General features: G+C 47.2%; 1 long non-coding RNA gene across 2 annotated transcripts; it reads left to right on the forward strand.

Moving 5' to 3' along the window:
- Positions 1–6460: 6460 nt before the first annotated feature.
- Positions 6461–13726, forward strand: LOC118009918. Of its 2 annotated transcripts, XR_004679058.1 has the most exons (5): positions 6461–6628; positions 7939–8093; positions 9492–9627; positions 11391–11643; positions 13687–13726. It is a non-coding gene; the product is annotated as an uncharacterized LOC118009918 (long non-coding RNA). The 2 variants fall into 2 exon arrangements; XR_004679057.1 differs by lacking the exon at positions 13687–13726 and having other exon boundaries at positions 11391–13563.
- Positions 13727–18223: the final 4497 nt, after the last annotated feature.

Here is an 18223-nt window from a genome sequence, read left to right on the forward strand (position 1 = left end):
CCCCCAAAGGGCCCACAGGGTGGAACATTGAGCCACAGAGGATTATTCTCCAGCTTTAAAGTTTACTGTTGTTTGCCCTGTTGGGTTTGGGACTTACTTGGGACCACTACCCCTTTCTTCCTTCCTATTTCTCCCTTTTGGAATGGGAATGTCTATTGTATGCCTGCCCCACCCTTGTGTTTTGGAAGCACCGAACTTGTTTGGTTTCACAGGTTCACAGCTGGAGAGGAATTTGCCTCAGAAAGAATCATATTCTGAGTCTCACCCATGCCTGATTTAGGTGATATTTACATGAGACTTTGGACTTAGACTGTAGAGTGATGCTGGAATGAGTTAAGACTTTGGGGGCTATTGAGATGGAATGCATGCATTTTGCATGTGAGAAGGACATGGACTTTGGAGGACAAGGGGCAGAAGGCTACAGACTGAATGTTTGTGTCCCCTCAAAATGCATATGTTGAAACCAATCCCCAAGGTGTCTGATTTGGAGGTGGAGCCTTTGGAAGGTAATTAGGTCATGAGGGTGAACTTGTCATGAATGGGATTAGTTCCCTTACAAAAGTGACCTCAGAGGGCTCCCTTGCCCTTTGATGGAGGACAGTGTGAGAAGACTGCCATCTATGAAGGAGGAAATAAAGCTCTCACCTGAGGAAGAATCTTGTGAACACCTTGACCTTGGACTTCCCAGCCACCAGAACAGTGAGAAATAAATTTCTGTTGTTTATGAGCCACCTAGCCTATGATATTCTGTTATAGCAGCCTGTTAAAAAACAAAAATTCAACCAACCAAGTTTGAAGATCTAACTAGCTTTATTAAGTGACTTGTGCATGGGGCAACATCCCATCTAGCAAGTGAAGGGGACCTCTGAGGAGTTGTACAAAATGGAAGGTTTTTTTTTTTTTTTAAGATTTTATTTATTTATTCATGAGAGACAGAGAGAGAGAGAGAGAGAGAAGCAGGCTCCCAAGGAGCAGGGACCCCGATGCGGGGCTCGATCCCAGGACCCTGGGATCATGACCTGAGCCGAAGGCAGATGCTTAACCATCTGAGCCACCCAGGCGCCCCCCGGTTTTTTGTTTTTTGGTTTTTTTAAGATTTTATTTATTTTTTTGACAGAAAGAGACACAGCAAGAGAGGGAACACAAGCAGGGGGAGTGGGAGAGGGAGAAGCAGGCTTCCCGCTGAGCAGGGAGCCCGATGTGGGGCTCGATCCCAGGACACTGGGATCATGACCTGAGCCGAAGGCAAACGCTTAACGACTGAGCCACCCAGGCGCCCCAAAATGGAAGGTTTTCATAAGAAGGAGAGTGGGTCAAGAAAGTTAGTAGCAAAAGAAAAGATAGGCTTGTTCCAAGCAAGGTCACCTTCCCTTAAGTGGAAGGACAAGGGGTCTTTGGGTGGATTACCTCATCTTCCTTTGGGGGATGTAGAGGGTTCATGTGACACATTACCCTATTGGTACTGATCAGAAAATTCCTGGTTGACAGGTTAAGACTTAACATTTCTGGGGGAGGGTTAAACTGCAATTACATTAGCCCTGGTTTGTTGACTTGGCCTGGCCCAAGCGCTGGGTTTTTGTGTTGAACAAGCCTGAACTGGGGCACCTGGCTGGCTCAGTCAGAAGAGCATGCAATGCTTGATCTCAGGGTTGTGAGTTCAAACCCCACGTGGGGTGTAAAGATTACATAAATAAATTAAAAAAAAAACTGAACTGACTAAAACACCAATCCAGGACAAACTTGGAAGGAGTTCAGACCTTGTTGGAGAAGTTGTGTGTCTACCACCAGGAGAGCAGAAAAGTTGGCTGCTTTGGCCAGACTTGCGCTGGTCTGAAGTTTCAAACAGGCAACTCTTTGGAGTGGAGGCAGAGGTAAGTGATCAGCAGCTGACAGTGTGGGCATGCAGTGGGAATCTGGGTGCTGAGGAGGAGAACAAAGGCAAAAGAAATGAGATAAAATTAAATTTCCTTACAATTTGCAGCCCCTTGATAAATACCCGAAGACAGGCAGAGTATGACAATCAGGCAGAGTATGACAATCGTCAAGAAGGTCACAACTGTCTTCATGTTAATGCTTTGCTACAGGCAAAGAGCAACCTTAGCTTGACGATATCCAGACCTCCAGAATCCAGTAAGTCTTCTTTAACATACAAAAGTCCTTTTGGAAACTTCCTTGATCTCTACACCCCCCCCAATTTAAAAGTATCTAGTTGATTGCTCCTCACAATCCCAGTGCAGCTCTTCCTGCCCACCGTCCTGTCCCCCATGCTTTAATAAAAACACCTTTTTGCACTGAAAATGTCTCAAGGATTTCTTTCTTGATGGCCACTCCTGGCCCAGAGCACATCAGGCGCCAGCAGGGGCAAAAGGCCTTCAGAGCACAGGCATTATGAACGACTCTTCCTGGTCCCTTGTACAGCAGGTGGGTTTTGCATGGCCAAGGAACGTGCGGTGGGGGGTTGCAGAGCAGGAGATCTGTGCTGAGAGGGCTATGGGCAGGTTTTTGCCAGGCTGAGGCTGCAAGGTCACAGAGAGATGGTGTTCTGGACCTGAGACTCGGGCAGGTTCCACTGGATGTCCTCAAACCCCACAGGGAAGACTCCTTCTTTCCCCTACACCAGAAATTGTCGGAAGCACCATCCTCCTGGCGTGTGAGTGAGTGCCCTCTACTGAGAAATCTTAACATTACGCTCACTTCAAAGGAGAAATGCTTGAAGGAAATTGGCTGTTGATCATGAAATATATATTGAAGAGTGCGTTCACAGCTGAGAGGCAACAAATTGATACGTGACACATGGATGTAAAACATGGAGCGATAATAATACAAAGGGGAAAGCTTTCTACATTCCACATGAAGTTTTATTATTTTTTTAAAGATTTTATTTATTTATATGCCAGAGAGAGAGAGAGCACAAGCACAGAGAGCGGCAGGCAGAGGGAGAGGGAGAAGCAGGCTCCCTGCTGAGCAGGGAGCCCGACGCGGGGCTCGATCCCAGGACCCTGGGATCATGACCTGAGCCGAAGGCAGATGCTTAACCAACGGAGCCACCCAGGTGTCCCTCACATGAAATTTTAAAATATGAATTCTAATCAGTCCCTGAAAAGTTAATATATATTTAAATCATAGAGATACTACTAAAAATATATATTAAAAGGGATATAGTAAAAAATGTATTTAGACAAAATAATGCTGAAAATATTTAAATAATTGAAAAGAAGGCAGGAGAAAGAGAGAAAAAAACAGAGGAAACAATCAGGAAAGTAATAATAGGTGCCTGCGTGGCTCAGCGGTTAAGCGTCTGCCTTCTGCTCAGGTCATGATCCCAGGGTCCTGGGATTGAGCCCTATGTCGGGCTCCCCGCTCAGTGGGGAGTCTGCTTCTCCCTCTGCCCCTGGCCTTGCTTGTGCTCTCTCACTCTCACTCTGCGTGCCCTCTCTCTCTTAAATAAATAAATAAATAAATAAATAAATAAATAAATAAATAAATAAAATCTTTAATTAGAAAAAGAAAAGTAATAAATTATAAGACATAAATCCAAATATTAATAATTACATTAAATGTAAATATCCTATAAATTTTAGTATTATTGGTGATAGTTCTGTGAAAAAGGCTGTTGGTATTTTGCTGGGGATTACATTAAATCTGTAGATTGCTTTGTGCAGTATAGACATTTCAACAATATTTGTTCTTCCAATCCGTGAGCATGGAATATCGTTCCATTTGTTTGTGATGAGGAGCAGAAGGCAAGCTGAGAGCAAAGCACAAGCTAACACCCCCCTCCTCCCTCCCACCCAAGGTGGGATGTGTGTGACATTCCTCAGGCACTCCTGGCTGCCTGAGAACAAAGGAAAGAGAAAACCAAATGGTTAACTGATGGAGATCACAGTCATGCAGGACAAGAGTCTCCATCAGTTTGCAACTGTCTTAATGATTTACAAGGGAAAAAAAGCAATCTCCAGAAACCTATAGACTCAATTTCCTGGAGCCCTATCATCACCCTCCTCTCCATAGGATAGAAAATCTTATATAATCAGTCAATCCTCACAACCCCAGTGCAGCTCTTTCTGCCCATGGCTCCTGTCCGCATGCTTTAATATGACCACTTTGTGCACCAAGGAGGCCTCAAGAATTCCTTCTTGGTCATCGGCTCCGGACCCCACAACTCCAAACCACATCATCAGGGTGGAGGAATGTTGTACCTACATTCCCATAGACTCACTGGGATCTTTAACATTACTAAAAATATCAGAGAAACAAGCAAATCAATATATTTGGTATTTTTGCTAGTGCACCAACATCTGATATCTGCATGCTTTTCAGATTAGAAATGGGATCTGCTCTTTTCGTTTAACTTGGGTAAACTTGGTTCCTGACTTACAAGTGGACTACACATTCTATCATCATTCTTCCAGCATTTGTCTCTATTACAGTGTTCAAATGTGGGACCTCCGGAGTCTTGAATACTGGTATGCAGCCACTGTCCTGTGTGATGATTCAACACTAAGCTGCTGTTGAAGCAATGTGAAGAATGTACACTTATCCAACCACAAACTGCGTTCTCCAAACCATCATTAGATGAGTGGAAGCCAGACAATGGTTAAGATCTGAATTTCACAGAATAATGTTCCATGGTTGACCTCACCTGCCCTTGGCTAAAAGGGAGAGTAAAAGAGTGAAAACCTCTCTGGGATAGAAAGAGTGAAAATCAGCTCAGAGTGAGAAAGAAAAAGGCAGCCTTGCTATTAATTGGGCTGGGGTGACGGGCACAGGTAAAGACAAGTGCAAAGTTAACAGGAAATATTGTTTCTCCCAGTCATACAGGAGCTGTAAAATTCCAAAAAGACACGATCTTCCCGTTACTACTGCTTTCTTATCAATGACCCCAGAGCCACTTTGCTATTTTCATCTATTACTGGGGACTTCCAACAACTGTTAAGATGTCCCTGCCATTACATACATAGGGGTGCACCCACGTCCCCATCCCGCACATACTCCAGCTTCACTCCTGCCTTGGAGTCCACCTGTGCGTCCCGCCTTCTCTATTTGAAATTCACTGAATCCCGCCCCGCTGCCAGGCACGCTCCGAGCCCATAGGATCCGCACACAGCTCTCACAGTCGCCATTGGTCCTAGCCCTACTCGAACACTAATCTAGAGTCCTCCGCCATCCCGTCCAAGTCTATAAAGCACGGCCCTGCTCCTCTCCCCATTGGCCAGTTTGGTTCCACTCAGGTTCGCCCCATCCACACGGTAAAGGCACTGCTGGGGTACTGGAGCAGTGGGAGTCTCAGGTGCGAGTCTATTCTCGGGACTAAGAAGGCTACAACTTGGGCGGTCTTTCTACGTGGAGGGCGGGGCCTGCGCGGAGATCTACACGGTGGGCGAAACCGGTGGGGCGTTGTACGTGAAGGGAGGGGTGTGTGGGGCGGTCCACGTTGTGGGCGGAGCGAGCATGACGTTCTACGTGAAGGGCGGGACGGTCAACGTGGTGGGAGGGGCGTGTGGGTGGTTCTACTTTGGAGACGGGGTGTGTGTGTGGTGGGGGAGTTCTACGTGCGGGCGGAGCGAGCGGGGCGTGGGGCGGCCTAACGTAGTGGGCGGGGCTGCGAAGTCGTTCTGCGTGTGGGTGGGGCTACTGGCCCGCTCTACGTGGTGGACGGGGCGAATGGCCCGCTCTACGTGGTGGGCGGGACATGTGGGTGGTTCTACGTAGGGGAGGGGGCGTTCTACGTGTGGGCGGAGCGAGCGGGGGTATTATACGAAGGGGCGGGGCCAGGGGGACGTTCTACGTGGAGGGTGGGGCGTAGGGGCGATCAACGTAGTGCGTGGGGCTGCGAAGTCGTTCGACGTGGTGGGCGGGGCGAATGGCCCGCTCTACGTGTTGGGCGGGACATGTGGGTCTACGTGGGGGCGGGCTGTGGAGGGCGTTCTACGTGAGGACGGGGCAAACGCGGCGGTTAACGTGGTGGGCGGGACATGTGGGTGGTTCTACGTGGAGGGCGGGGTGGGGGCGGAGCAGTTACATGAGGGCGGGGCGAGCGGGGCATTTTTACGTGGAAGGCGGGGCGTGTGGGGCGGTCTAACGTAGTGGGCAGGGCGTGTGAAGGCGTTGTACGTGTGGGCGGGGCGAGTGGCGCGCTCTATGTGGTGGGCAGGACCTGTGAGTTGTACGTGAAGGGTGGGGTGTGGGGGCGTTCTACGTGAGGGCGGGACGAGTGGGGTGGTCTAACGTGATGGGCGGGGCATAGGCGCATTCTGCGTGGTGGGCGGGACATGCGGGGTATTCCGTAGGGGGGCGGGGCGTGCAGGACTTTCTACATGGAGGGCGGGGCGTGTAGGGGAGGTGTCTGTGGAGGAAGCTTCGTTCAGAGAATTCTACGTGGAGGGCGGGGCGTCACGTAAGGGGCGGGAAGTCCAGGGGCATTCTCACGGGGGTGGGGCCTTCATAGGCTCCGCACAGGCCCCACACGCCCTGCGCACGACGGTTTCTCGCAACCCACCAAACGGGTTGGGGGCTTCCTTGTGGGCGTGTCTTTCGGGGCCGGAGCTGCGCCTACTTGCGCGGTGGTTGCGGCTTTACCTAGCCTTTGAGTTCGAGCTGTGGACGGACCGAGTCGCTGAAGTTTGTGGTTTGTGTAAACTTGGCTACTTTGTTGTTTTCTTTTCCTATCCGTGCATCAGAAGATGGTAGCTGTAGCTACCTCGTGACTGGTGCAGAGCGTTCCAAGCTAGGCTGTGAGCGTACTAAAACGGAATGGTGGGTTTTCTAAGGCAAGAAAGGGGCATCCCGATTCAGGGCATGTAGGCAGGTGCTAACAGAAATAATATCTACAGTTAACATTCAGCCCTTAGATGCTAGCACTGTGCTAAGTGCTTTACTTTCTTCAGTTTTTTTTTTAATCTGCTAAAAAGGTACCAAGTGACTACTATTATTATCCCCATTTTATCAGTCCAAGGAGGGCGATGCATGACACAGTCTTCCAGGTGCTGGGCCTCTGCTGAGCTCTTTCCCCTCCTATGTCACGGCCTCTTGCTTGCACTCTTGGGATGGTGGAGTGCTCTCCCAAAGGATGGACTTGTCTTGACACTGTGGCAATTCCTCCTGCGGCTGTGAAGGGGGTGGCCTGGCTGTGGGGACTGCACAAGAACAAGAGCCGCATGAATTACAAGGTCAGCCAGACCTGGTGGTACTCCCATGATACAGTAAGGCCATATACATCGGCCCCTCCCAGGCCCAACTCAGACCCACCATAGAGCACTGTATGGACCTCCAACATTTACCTGTGTTATTTCATTTTCTGACCTGTCCTGGACCCAGAAAATGGATGCACTAAGCACTCCCCCTAACACTATCAATTATTCCATTAACTTTGTTTTTCTTGATTTTGGACTTGCCCCAACTCTTGTCAACACACTTGGGGTGGGGATCTGGGGTCAAGTCAGAAGTCAGTCCCCCTCTAAAAAAAGTCACCTCCTACCCCTGCCTTCCTAGGGACCTGGTGGCTGTCAGGTCCTTTGCCCCTCAGGGATTCCGCTAGGCGTCTGGGCTGGATTTTCACTGGTCTCAGCTGGGTCTGCGCCCACCCTGCTGCCTTCCGGAAATCTGTTGTGCTTTCATGACATCTGTTCCCTTTGTCCACATGGTGAGTTTATACATTAAAAAGAGCATTTGTTTACAGTTAATTTTGTGTCTTAGGAAAAAACGAATTTAGATGCTTGTGGTCAGTCCACCACATTTAATTGAAAAATTCACCTTGTGTTCTCATACTTTAAAAATCTCTAGATTTAATTGTTTCCTTTCTCATTCCTGATTCTGTTTATTTTCATCTTAATTTTATCTTAATCAAATTTGAGGGGTCTATAGAGTCTTTTCAGTGGTGTTTTGGTTTTGAGACAGGGAAACTAAACATCTATTATTACCTTAAATCCTCCGTTGCAGACTCTTCATTCCCAGGTGTTTGCAGTTACCTACCACGTTTATCCAGCACCTGTGCCCTGTCCCTCCTGATGTGACCACCTGGAAATGCCTTTTCCCAATCAGCCTGAGGGACACGATGCACCTTTCAAAACCGCTCTTCCACAGCTTCGCAGCATGTAAGTGTCGAGGTTCCCTGGTGTTGCAGGGTTGCGGGGTTCTTGTCTCACGGAGTCCAAGAATGAATCTCGCGGACAAAAGAGTGAAGTGAAGTGAAAGCTTATTAAGTGAAGGTGAGAACAGAAATGAAAGAAAAAAAGCTCTCTAGAGTGAGAGGGGTCCCGAATGGGTTGCCACTGAGGGCTTTTATGGTCCTCTTTTATAGAAAACAGACCAGGGAACTTGGTAACTATCTTGTCTATAACATTTAAGACAAACAAGGTGGATTTGTAAATATTCCGAAAATAGCAAGGTGGATTTGTTATGCTCTTTTCTCTCTGGTTAATATCTTGTCTATAACATTTCTCCACATCTGGGATTTCTGTGAACCTGGTTACTAGCCCCCTCCCTGTCTCTCCCTACCTAGCCACGCCTGTCCCTTACTCACTGGCTATAAACCCCTTGAGGACAGGAAATGTGTATTCTGCATTTCTGTGCCCCCAAACACCCAGGAAAACCCCAGCTATATAACAGGAGTTCAAAAAAGTTCTGGGGCACCCTGGTGGCTCAGTCGTTATGCGTCTGCCTTCAGCTCAGGTCATGATCCCAGAATCCTGGGATCAAGCCCCACATCGGGCTCCCCTTGCTTGTGTTCTCTTTTTCTCTCTCCCTCTTCTCTCTCTCTCTCTCTCTCTCTCTCATTCTCACTGTGCCTCTCTCTGTCAAATAAATAAAATCTTTAAAAAAAAAAAAAGCCAAAGTTTTGTTCTATGAATACTCAGTGGTGTGGGATTCGTTACGTTATTTTTTTTTTAATTGGGAAGCTTTAATACAGTGGATAACTTGCCATAAGCATCTGTTGTGCAGTCGGTCTTGCAAGTAGATATATACAAGGGCATAAATAATTGCATAGCATGATGAATTTCGCAAAAAAAAAAAAAATCCACCTAACCATTATGCATTTCAAGAAACAGAACCTATCCTGTGTCAAAGCCCTCTAGCCAAAGACCACCAGGGACCCAAGTGTGGTTGAGCATGTTGGATTTATTACCCAGTGCAGCGAGGGAGAATGCACACAGTGTGGTGTCTCAGTAAGGGGGTGTTATAAAAGACTTGGAGGATGCGGGCCTCTGGTAGGTGATTTGTGGGGAGGATTGGAGAAGCCAATGTGGATCTAGATTGGGTGCTGGCAGGAAGCAAGGGTATTGGAAACCTATATGGTGGACGGAATGAAGAGAGACTAAAACTAATTGGTAGAGAAGCACGGGTCACTGATATGAGTGGACAAAGGGGGGTGTTTGATCATTTTTTGTGGTTTGGACAAGGTTTATGTCTTTGTTTGTAGTCAGCCATGATGAGAGATTTTGTCTTGATCCATCACTGTCATAGAGTGATTTGGTCTGTTTTTCTTCTGTGAGATTATTCCAGTTCAGCAGGTGAACACCAAGGCCCAGCTGTGTCATGCCAGCTCCCTGGCCTCCAGTGCTGCCCGGTTCTCACCAGCATTCCAGAATTTGCCTCCTGTCTACCACCAGTGACCACACCCCCTCAAAGGTAACCACTATCCTGAGTTCTCTCAGGCTAGCTTAGTTGTGTCTGTGCTTGAACTTTATAATGGTATCATGTGGTATGTGCTCTTTTTAAGTCAGCCTTCCAGCCAGCATTTTTATCTGGCTTTATCTTTATGAGATATCTTTTTTTATTATTAAATTTTTTATTGTTAATCACCATACCTTACATCATTAGTTTTTGATGTAGTGTTCCATGATTCACTGTTTGCGTATAACACCCAGTGCTCCATTCAGTACGTGCCCTCTTTAATACCCATCACCAGGCTAACCCATCCTCCCAACCCCCTCCCCTCTAGAACCCTCAGTTTGTTTTTCAGAGTCCATCGTCTCTCATGGTTCGTCTCCCCCTCCGAGAGAGATCTTTATGAGATTCACCCACATTGTTGCATCTACCTGTAGTTCATTTCCATTCCATTAGAATATTCCATTCTATAGATGTACCACAGGACCTTCATCCATTCTACTACGGATTGACCTTTTTTCTTACTTGAGGTTTAATTGACATCACATTATATCAGTCGCAGGTGTACTGCATAGTGATTTGACCTTTGCCTACGTTGCGAAATGGTCACAATAAGTCTAGTTAACATCCGTTACCATCCACAGCTGCAAAAAATTCTTGTGATGAAAACTTTGAAGATCTACTCTGTTGGCAACTTTCAAATATGAATTCTTTATGTATTTTGGATATTAACCCCTTATCAAACATATGAGTTGCACATATTTTCTCCCCTTCAATAGGTTGCCTTTCCATTTTATTGATGGTTTCTTTTGCTGTGCGGAAGCATTTTAGTGTGATGTCCCACTTGTTTGGTTTTGCTTTTGCGGTCTTGTCTTTTGCTATCAGGCATTGGGGTGGCCACACTGAGTTCTGTTTGCTTGTGAGTTGTGCATACCTGTGAGATATGCTAATCTCCAGCCCATTCGGTGGCATGGAAATGGGGGCAGGTTCAAAGTTAACCAGATTCTTCTGCCCTCATTTATTCCAAAAAAAATTTTTTTTTTGGTTGGGGCAGAGATTATCAAAATGGGAGAACCCCAGTGGGGGAAGGTACATTTCAAGAGAGAGTCAGGACCCCTGGTTCAGCTGCCCCTCCGCACCAAGGAATTCTTCCTAAGTGACTCCCTGAAGGACCTAGGGTGTGAGGAGACAAATTCCGTCACAGATGGACTGCAAAAAAAGAAACCGAATACTCTTTACAAATTTAAATCTCAAATTGTATTCTGTTTGTTCTAGAGGGCAATGGTTACTTGGGTCGAATGTATGGAGAAGTTACCTTATTTTAAATGTTTATACCCCAAATAATGCTCTCATGTAATATAGGCTTGACAGAGGCAGAAACCAGGGGCATGCCATCAGTACCAAATATTCCCTTTACAGCCAACATTAGCCGTAGTGGGGGCGGGCAGTGCAGGAGCCCATAAAGGGGCCCAACAATGTCTACCCCACTCATACAAAAAAGCAAAAAGAAAAAGAGCAAGATTTTTTAAAAAGATTTTATTTATTTGAGAGCGAGAGAGAGCGAGCAGGGTCGGGAGCGAGGGGCAGAGGGAGAGAGAGAAAGAGAAGCAGACTCCCTGCTGAGCAGGGAGCCCAGTGCGGGGTTCGATCCCAGAACCCTGGGATCAACCTGAGCCCAAGGCTTAACCGACTGAGCCACCCAGGTGCCCCAAGGGCAAGATGTTTTTTCTACAGAAGTAGAAGCCTTTCATCTGTTCACCTGTTTTGTCTCCTGCTCTATACAGACCCATGTCCTGAACAGCGAGCTCCACTTTCCCTTTCACCGGGTCAGAGTCTTTCATTGCCTGCTCTCCCTCACCTACCCCTGGCATCTTGATGTGGGACAGGCCAGAGTGACAGCATTTCCTGCATCTGGGTCTCAGCTGGAAAATGGAAATTTCTGCCTGAGGCTGTTACACCAAGTAAGAGTCACTGCAGCTTTTGCCGAACAGAGACTGCCATCCATTCTCTGTGCCAGTGTGGTTCACCCAGCCAGAGGTCAGAGGAGCCCACAAGAGCCTCTGCCCCCAATTTAAGTCTCTTCGGTGCTGGGCAGAGTGGCTGCAGAAACGGTTGCAGATGGGCAGGAACGGTGGTGGGGCACAGGAAGGGCTGGTGGGGGGCGTGCAGCAAGAGGGTGTGGGCAGAGGTTTCTCAGGCTGGGGGGGGCAGGGCTGGATGACCCCTCAGGGAATGGACCCCAAGAGGCCCTCTGAGTGAAGGGAGCGGAAGAGGGTGCTCCTCCAAGCTCAGCAGCAGAGAGAGGCTTGACCGTGACCTGGAGGCCAGGTGGAAGGCTGCTGCGGGGGCGGGGGGGGGGCTGCGGTGGGAGCTGGGCTCTTCCAGAGGAGTCCTGAGCATGTCCCATCTCCCCAGCTGGCTCTGCCAGGGTGTGGAAGACGTTGGGCTCTGCCTTCCTGTGGAAAGGAGACAAAGTGGGATCGGTGGGGTCTAGGGTCAGGGAGATGGCCTTTTTGTTTGGGTGAGCCGGAGGGAGGAGGTGGTAAGAGGAAGTGTCCTGAGTCATTGTCATGTTCTGGGTGGGCATAGTCTGGGACCTGTGTGCAGTCTCACACAAAGAGAGATGTCTCAATAGGCCTGTAGGGAGCAGGGAAATGCTTCGTAGTGCCCCGGATGAATTTCGGGGCAGTAGCCCTCCTAGCAGGCTGGGATGGTTAATGAAGATGACCCAGGCGACCCACTCAGCCGCAACAGCTTCATCTTTAGAATGATGCTAAGCTGCCTGTCTTATAGACACAGGACTGCAGAGAGTGTGAAATAAGATGGGTCACTCAAAGTGTAGGAACAAGGACCAATATCATGTGCAAGTAAGGGGATCGTCTTCAATAAAGAGAGCCTAGCCGGATTGGAAAGATTCCCTAAATATTGCTCAAAAATACCACTCTAATTCCTAAGGATCCCATACCCCAAAGGAACTAACCAGTTAATTTTCCTTTTATTTACAAATAATTTCAAACTTAGAGATGATTTCCATAAACAATACAGGGAATTCCTATATGCCGTTCAACCCGATACAACAACTGTTAATATTTTGGCACATTTGCCTTAAGATTCTTTCTTCCCTCTCCCCGTCCCTTCCTCTCTCTCTATACACATTTATATATTTTTATATATATATAAAATTATGTACATATTTTTCCCAAACCATTTGAGAGTAAGTTGCAAACACGATGCCTCCGTGCTTTTAAATGTCTCAGTGTGCCTTTCCTAAGGCCAAGTATGTTCTCCTACGTAACCACTGTCTTAGCTCAGGCCTCCATAACCGAATACCACAGGCTGGGTGGCTTAAGCAACAGAAATTTATTTTCTCACCGTTCTGGAGGCTAGAAGTGCAAGGTTAAGGTTCTAGCTGATTCAGTTCCTGATGAGGGCTCTCTTCCCTGATGTGTAGATAACCATCTTATTGTGTCCTCACGTGGCCTTCCCTCAGTGCATGGGGGCGGGGGAGCACGCATGCGTGAGCAAGGTCTCTAATGTCTTGTCTTATAAGGACACTAATCCTACCAGCCAGGGCCCTTCCCTCACGACCTCATTGAACCTTAATTACTTCTTCAGAGACCTCCTCTCCAAATACAGCCACACGGAGTGTGAGGGCTTCAATATACGAATTTGAGGAGGGACACAAACATTCAGTCCATAACAACCACCAGCACAAGGCAGTAGTTATAAAAATCAGGAAATTTAACATCGAGACAGCTGTGTTACATCACCCCTAGATCGCATTTGTTTTCACCAGTTCTGGTCCAGGATCCAATTTAGGACCACACATTAGATTGGTTGTCCTGTCTCTTTGGTTTCCTTTCATTTGGAACAGTTTCTCAAATCTGTCCTTGATGTTATGGGCTGAATTGTTTCCACCCATCCCCTCCCCGCCCTGCCAAGTTCATATGTTGGAGTCCTAACCCCCAGTACCTCAGAATGTGACTGTATTTGCAGATGATGTCTTTAAAGAGGTAATTAAGATTAAATATAAGTTCGCATGGGTGGGCCCTAATCCAATCTGACTGGTGTCCTCCTCAGAAGAGGAAGTTAGGACGCAGCTGCACACAGAGGGAAGACCATGTGAAGACACAGGGAGAAGGCGGCCATCTGCAAGCCAAGGAGCGAGGCCTCAGAATGAAGCCAAAGCTGGCGACCTCTTCATCTTGGACTTCTGGCCGCTGGAACTGTGAGGAAATAAATGGCTCTGAAGCCACTCAGCCTGTGGTACCTCATTATGGCGGCCCAGGCAAAGTAATATACCCGATTTGTGTGACCTCGACCCTCTTGAAGCTTTTACCTGCTTTTAGAGTGGCCCTCTGTGTGGATCTGTGTGATGTTTTCTCCTGATTAGATTCAGATCTTGTACCTCTGGCAGGAAAGTCACAGAAGTGAGGCTGTGTCCTCCTCCGTGCCTCCTATCTGGAGGTGTCATTTCCTCTCTGATTTCTGTTTCTCCCCAAGGTGTAACACAGACTTGTTCTAGGGTAGGAACCCTACGTAACTCCACCCCCGGCCCAGAGCACTGCGCCTAGGAAAGCAATGAGCAGTCCCCACCTGGGTCTTCCACATTGCCCAGTGTTGCTCACCAGAGTGGACAGGAATGTGTGGTTACAAGCTGTGCCGTCTGAGGATGGGGCTGTGGATGTCCCTCCGGCTGGAGGAAGCTGGCGCTTTCTCAGGAGCCTGACGCTGGACAGCTGGAGCCACCTGGTCTTCGTGGGTGAGGCTGGCTTCCCCGTGCACCTGGGTCGTTCAGGTTGCTTTTTTCCATTCGGAGCTTTTACTTCTTGGGTTCCGAAAGCTGGGACATGGCTCCAGTGACTAAAACATTAGACATGCAAGGTAGGGATATTTACCTCATGGGCCTTTGGGAGGATTCAACAGACCTCTTGGTAGGAAGCCCCTAGCACAGGGCCTATCATGAAACATAGCAGAGGCTGTGTGAGCGTTGGCTGCCATTAGTAGTAGTAGTTCTGTTACCACATGCCTATCCCCATCCCCCCAATCAGAATGCCCCATTCTCTCCCTAGAAACCCCCACAAGCTCCTCAGGGTGCTTACAGCCTAGTTCTGAATGCTCTGCCTATTACCATACTGCAGTAATAATAATCCTTAGTATTTATTTTTTAAGTAAAGTGCGAAGCCCCACATGGGGCTTGAACTCACAACCATGAGATCAAAACCCGAGCTGAGATCAAGGGTTAGACGTTCAACTGACTAATATTATTGGTGCCCCAGTGATATTATCGGTGACCTGATAATCCTTGGTATTTATAATCCTCACAGCCATCCCACATCGTGTGTGTGATCACCCTTGCCTGCTTAAAAATTAGTAAATGGGGTCACAAAAGGGCCTAGGAATAAGGTGTTCAAGTGTCCCCATATCACAAGCATCTGAGGTAGGATTCATAGATTCATATGGGTGACTGTAGCCCTAAAGCCGGACCTAATAGCTAGGCCATTGTGTGGCACGATCACTCTCTCAACGATGCAATCCCCCATTGAACTTTCAGCCCCAGTGTTTTGGGGGGAAGGCAATAACGGAAGTGGACAGATTCCTGAATACTTACCCCTAACTCCCGCTCTGCCCCAAGCAGTGTCCTCCAGGACAAAAACTGGGAGTGGGTCCGTCAAGATGGTGTGAGGTGCAGCTTCCGACCTTCCCAGCCCTGGGAATGGCCTTGCCACGGAGACCCTCCTGGCCTGGGCCTGGGGAATGACGGAGAAGCAGGAGAGCTAGCCAGCCAGGTAGCCAGGGGAGGGGAGGGCGGGCCCGAACTGACACAGCCTGACCAGTCGAGGCATATAAGGGTGATGCTGTGTGGAATTAGATGAGATCACAGAGGACTGCAGAGCATGGCAGCAAGGATGGGAGGTTAAGGAGGTTGATGAAGAATTGTGAGGGCCGAGTGCACGGCCTACGGGAAACATAACTTGCAGGGAGTCAAGCTATAGTGACGTGTAGGGTAGGGATAGAGAGGCTGGACATAGAGGTGGAGTCAAGGGTAGGAGTAAAGTAGTTTATTCAGGGCGAGGCCATGGTATCCAGCCTTAAACATGTCATCGTCTCTGCTCTCCGGACCAGGATCTTTAACGTTAGTACTACTGACATTTGGGTCTGGATCATTCTTCTCTTTGTTGTGGGGCTGACCTGTGCATTGTAGGATGTTTGTCAGCATTCCTGGCCTCCCAGTGGATGAAGTAGCATCCCTTCCAGTTGTGACAACCAAAAAAGGCTTTAGGCGTCGCCAAATGGCCCCTGGAGGACAAAACTGACCCCAGCCGAGAGCCACTGATCTAAAGAAACTATATGTTTCACGTAGTCTACCGTAGGAGTCTGCAAGCTTTTTCTACAAAAGGCTAGGTAGTAACTACTTTAGGCTTTCTGGGCCGTGTGTGGTCTCGGTCACAACTACTCAACTACCCCGTGGTAGCGGGAAAGCAGTCCTAGACAATTTGGAAACAAACAAACACAGCATAGCTGTGTTCCACTCAAACTTTAGTTACAGACACTAAAATTTGAAATTCACAACATTTTCACGTGTCCCAAAATCTTTTGACTTTTTTTTTTTTTTTTCCAATCGCTCTAAAATGGGAAAGCTTTCTTAGCTCACAGACCGTACAAAAACAGGTGGCAGGCTGGGCTTGGCTCAGAGACCACAGTTTGCCAACCCTGGTCTAGCAGGTAGGATTCCTGTTTTTCACCCAAGCTGCCCAGATTTGATAGCCCCATCTGGGAACGTGCAAGAGCTTTCATAGAATGTTTTTATCAAAGCAGCTTTCTAAAATCTACCCTTACCTGTTCTATCTCTTCGGGTCCCAGTAAATAACACAGGGTGAGGTGGACATTGAGCACAGACTGATGTCCTGAATTCCCTGATTTCATAGGTGGAGAAATTGTGTCATACAAAAAGCTCCCATGCAAAATTTTCAGTGATTTTCAATTTTTTTAACTTTCTAAGAGGAGTATTTCAAACCTACAGAAAAATTGCAAGAATAGCTCAGAAAAATCCATTATCACCTTCATCCACGTTCACCAATTTTTTACTTTTTGCCCCATTTCCTTTGTTTTTCTCTCTCAATCTCCAGATTATTGGTTTTTTAACCATTTGATAGTAAGTTGCAGACATTCTTTTTTTTTTTTTTTTAGATTTTTATTTATTTGTCAGAGAGCACAAACAGTGGGAGCGGCAGGCACAGGGAGAAGCAGACTCCCTACTGAGCAAGGAGCCCAATGTGGGGCTCTATTCCAGGACCCTGGGATCATGACCTGAGCTGAAGGCAGATGCTTAACCGACTGAGCCACCCAGGCATCCCAACGTTCTGACTCTTTACCCTTAAAAACTTAAGTGTGAATCTCTTTATAATGAGGACATTCACTTGCATGACCCCAGGGCAGTTTTGAAATTTTTTTAAAAAAAGTGTTTAAAGCTTTATTGAAGTTATAATTTACATCCCATACAATTCATATTGTAAGTGGACAGTTCCATAATGCTGAGCAAATTTGCATAGTCATCCCACAAACCAGTTAGAACACTTCCATTCACACCAAGAATTTCCCTCATGCCAGGTTGCAGTCCATCCCCATCCCTAAACCAAGGCCCCCACTGATCTATGTGCTTTCTGTCTCTACAGATTTACATTTCTAGGAATTTTTATGTGAACTGAATCCTACTACACACACACTTGCCCACTTTTTTGAGTCTGGCTTCTTTTACTTAGCAAAGTATTTTTGAGGTGCATTCCTGTTGTTAAATGTATAAGTAGTTCTTTCCTTTTTATTTATGAGTAATGTTTGATTATATGAATATACCATATTATACATTGACCAGGAGGTGGACATTTGGAATGCTTCCAATTTTGAATTCTGCCTATGAGTGAATAATGCCGCTATGAACTTCCACATAAAGGTATTTATGTGAACACATGTTTCATTTCTCTTGGGCAAATATCTAGTAGTCGGTTGGATGGATGGGAAGTGTATGTTTAATTTTTTGAGAAACTGACAAATTGTTTCCCAAAGTGGCTGCACCATTTTACATTTCCCAACGTCGATTATGAGAGTTCTAGTCACTCTATATCCTTGCCAAGGTTTGGTATGGTCGTTTTAACTGCAGGGTATAAAATGGTATCTCAGTTGTGACTTTAATTTGCATTTCCCTGGGGCGCCTGGGTGGCTCAGTCGTTAAGCGCCTGCTTTCGGCTCAGGTCATGATCCCAGGGTCCTGGGATCGAGCCCCTCATCGGGCTCCCTGCTCCGCGGGAAGCCTGCTTCTCCCTCTCCCACTCCCCCCTGCTTGTGTTCCCTCTCTTGCTGTGTCTCTCTCTGTCAAATAAATAAAATCTTTCAAAAAAATTTTGCATTTCCCTGATGATGAACATCTTCTCATTTGTGTATTAATCATTTATAAGTCTTTCTTGGTGAAATGTCTATTCAGGTCTTTTCCCCATTTTTTTTTTCCTCAAATTTTTATTGAAATTCTAGTTAGTTAACACATGGTGTAATATTGGCTTCGGGAGTAGAATTTACTGATTCATCACTTACATATAACACCCAGTGCTCATCCCAACAAGTG

Source organism: Mirounga leonina, unplaced genomic scaffold (assembly GCF_011800145.1).
Source record: "Mirounga leonina isolate KUSES-001 unplaced genomic scaffold, KU_Mleo_1.0 Mir_101609, whole genome shotgun sequence".
NCBI lineage: Eukaryota > Metazoa > Chordata > Mammalia > Carnivora > Phocidae > Mirounga > Mirounga leonina.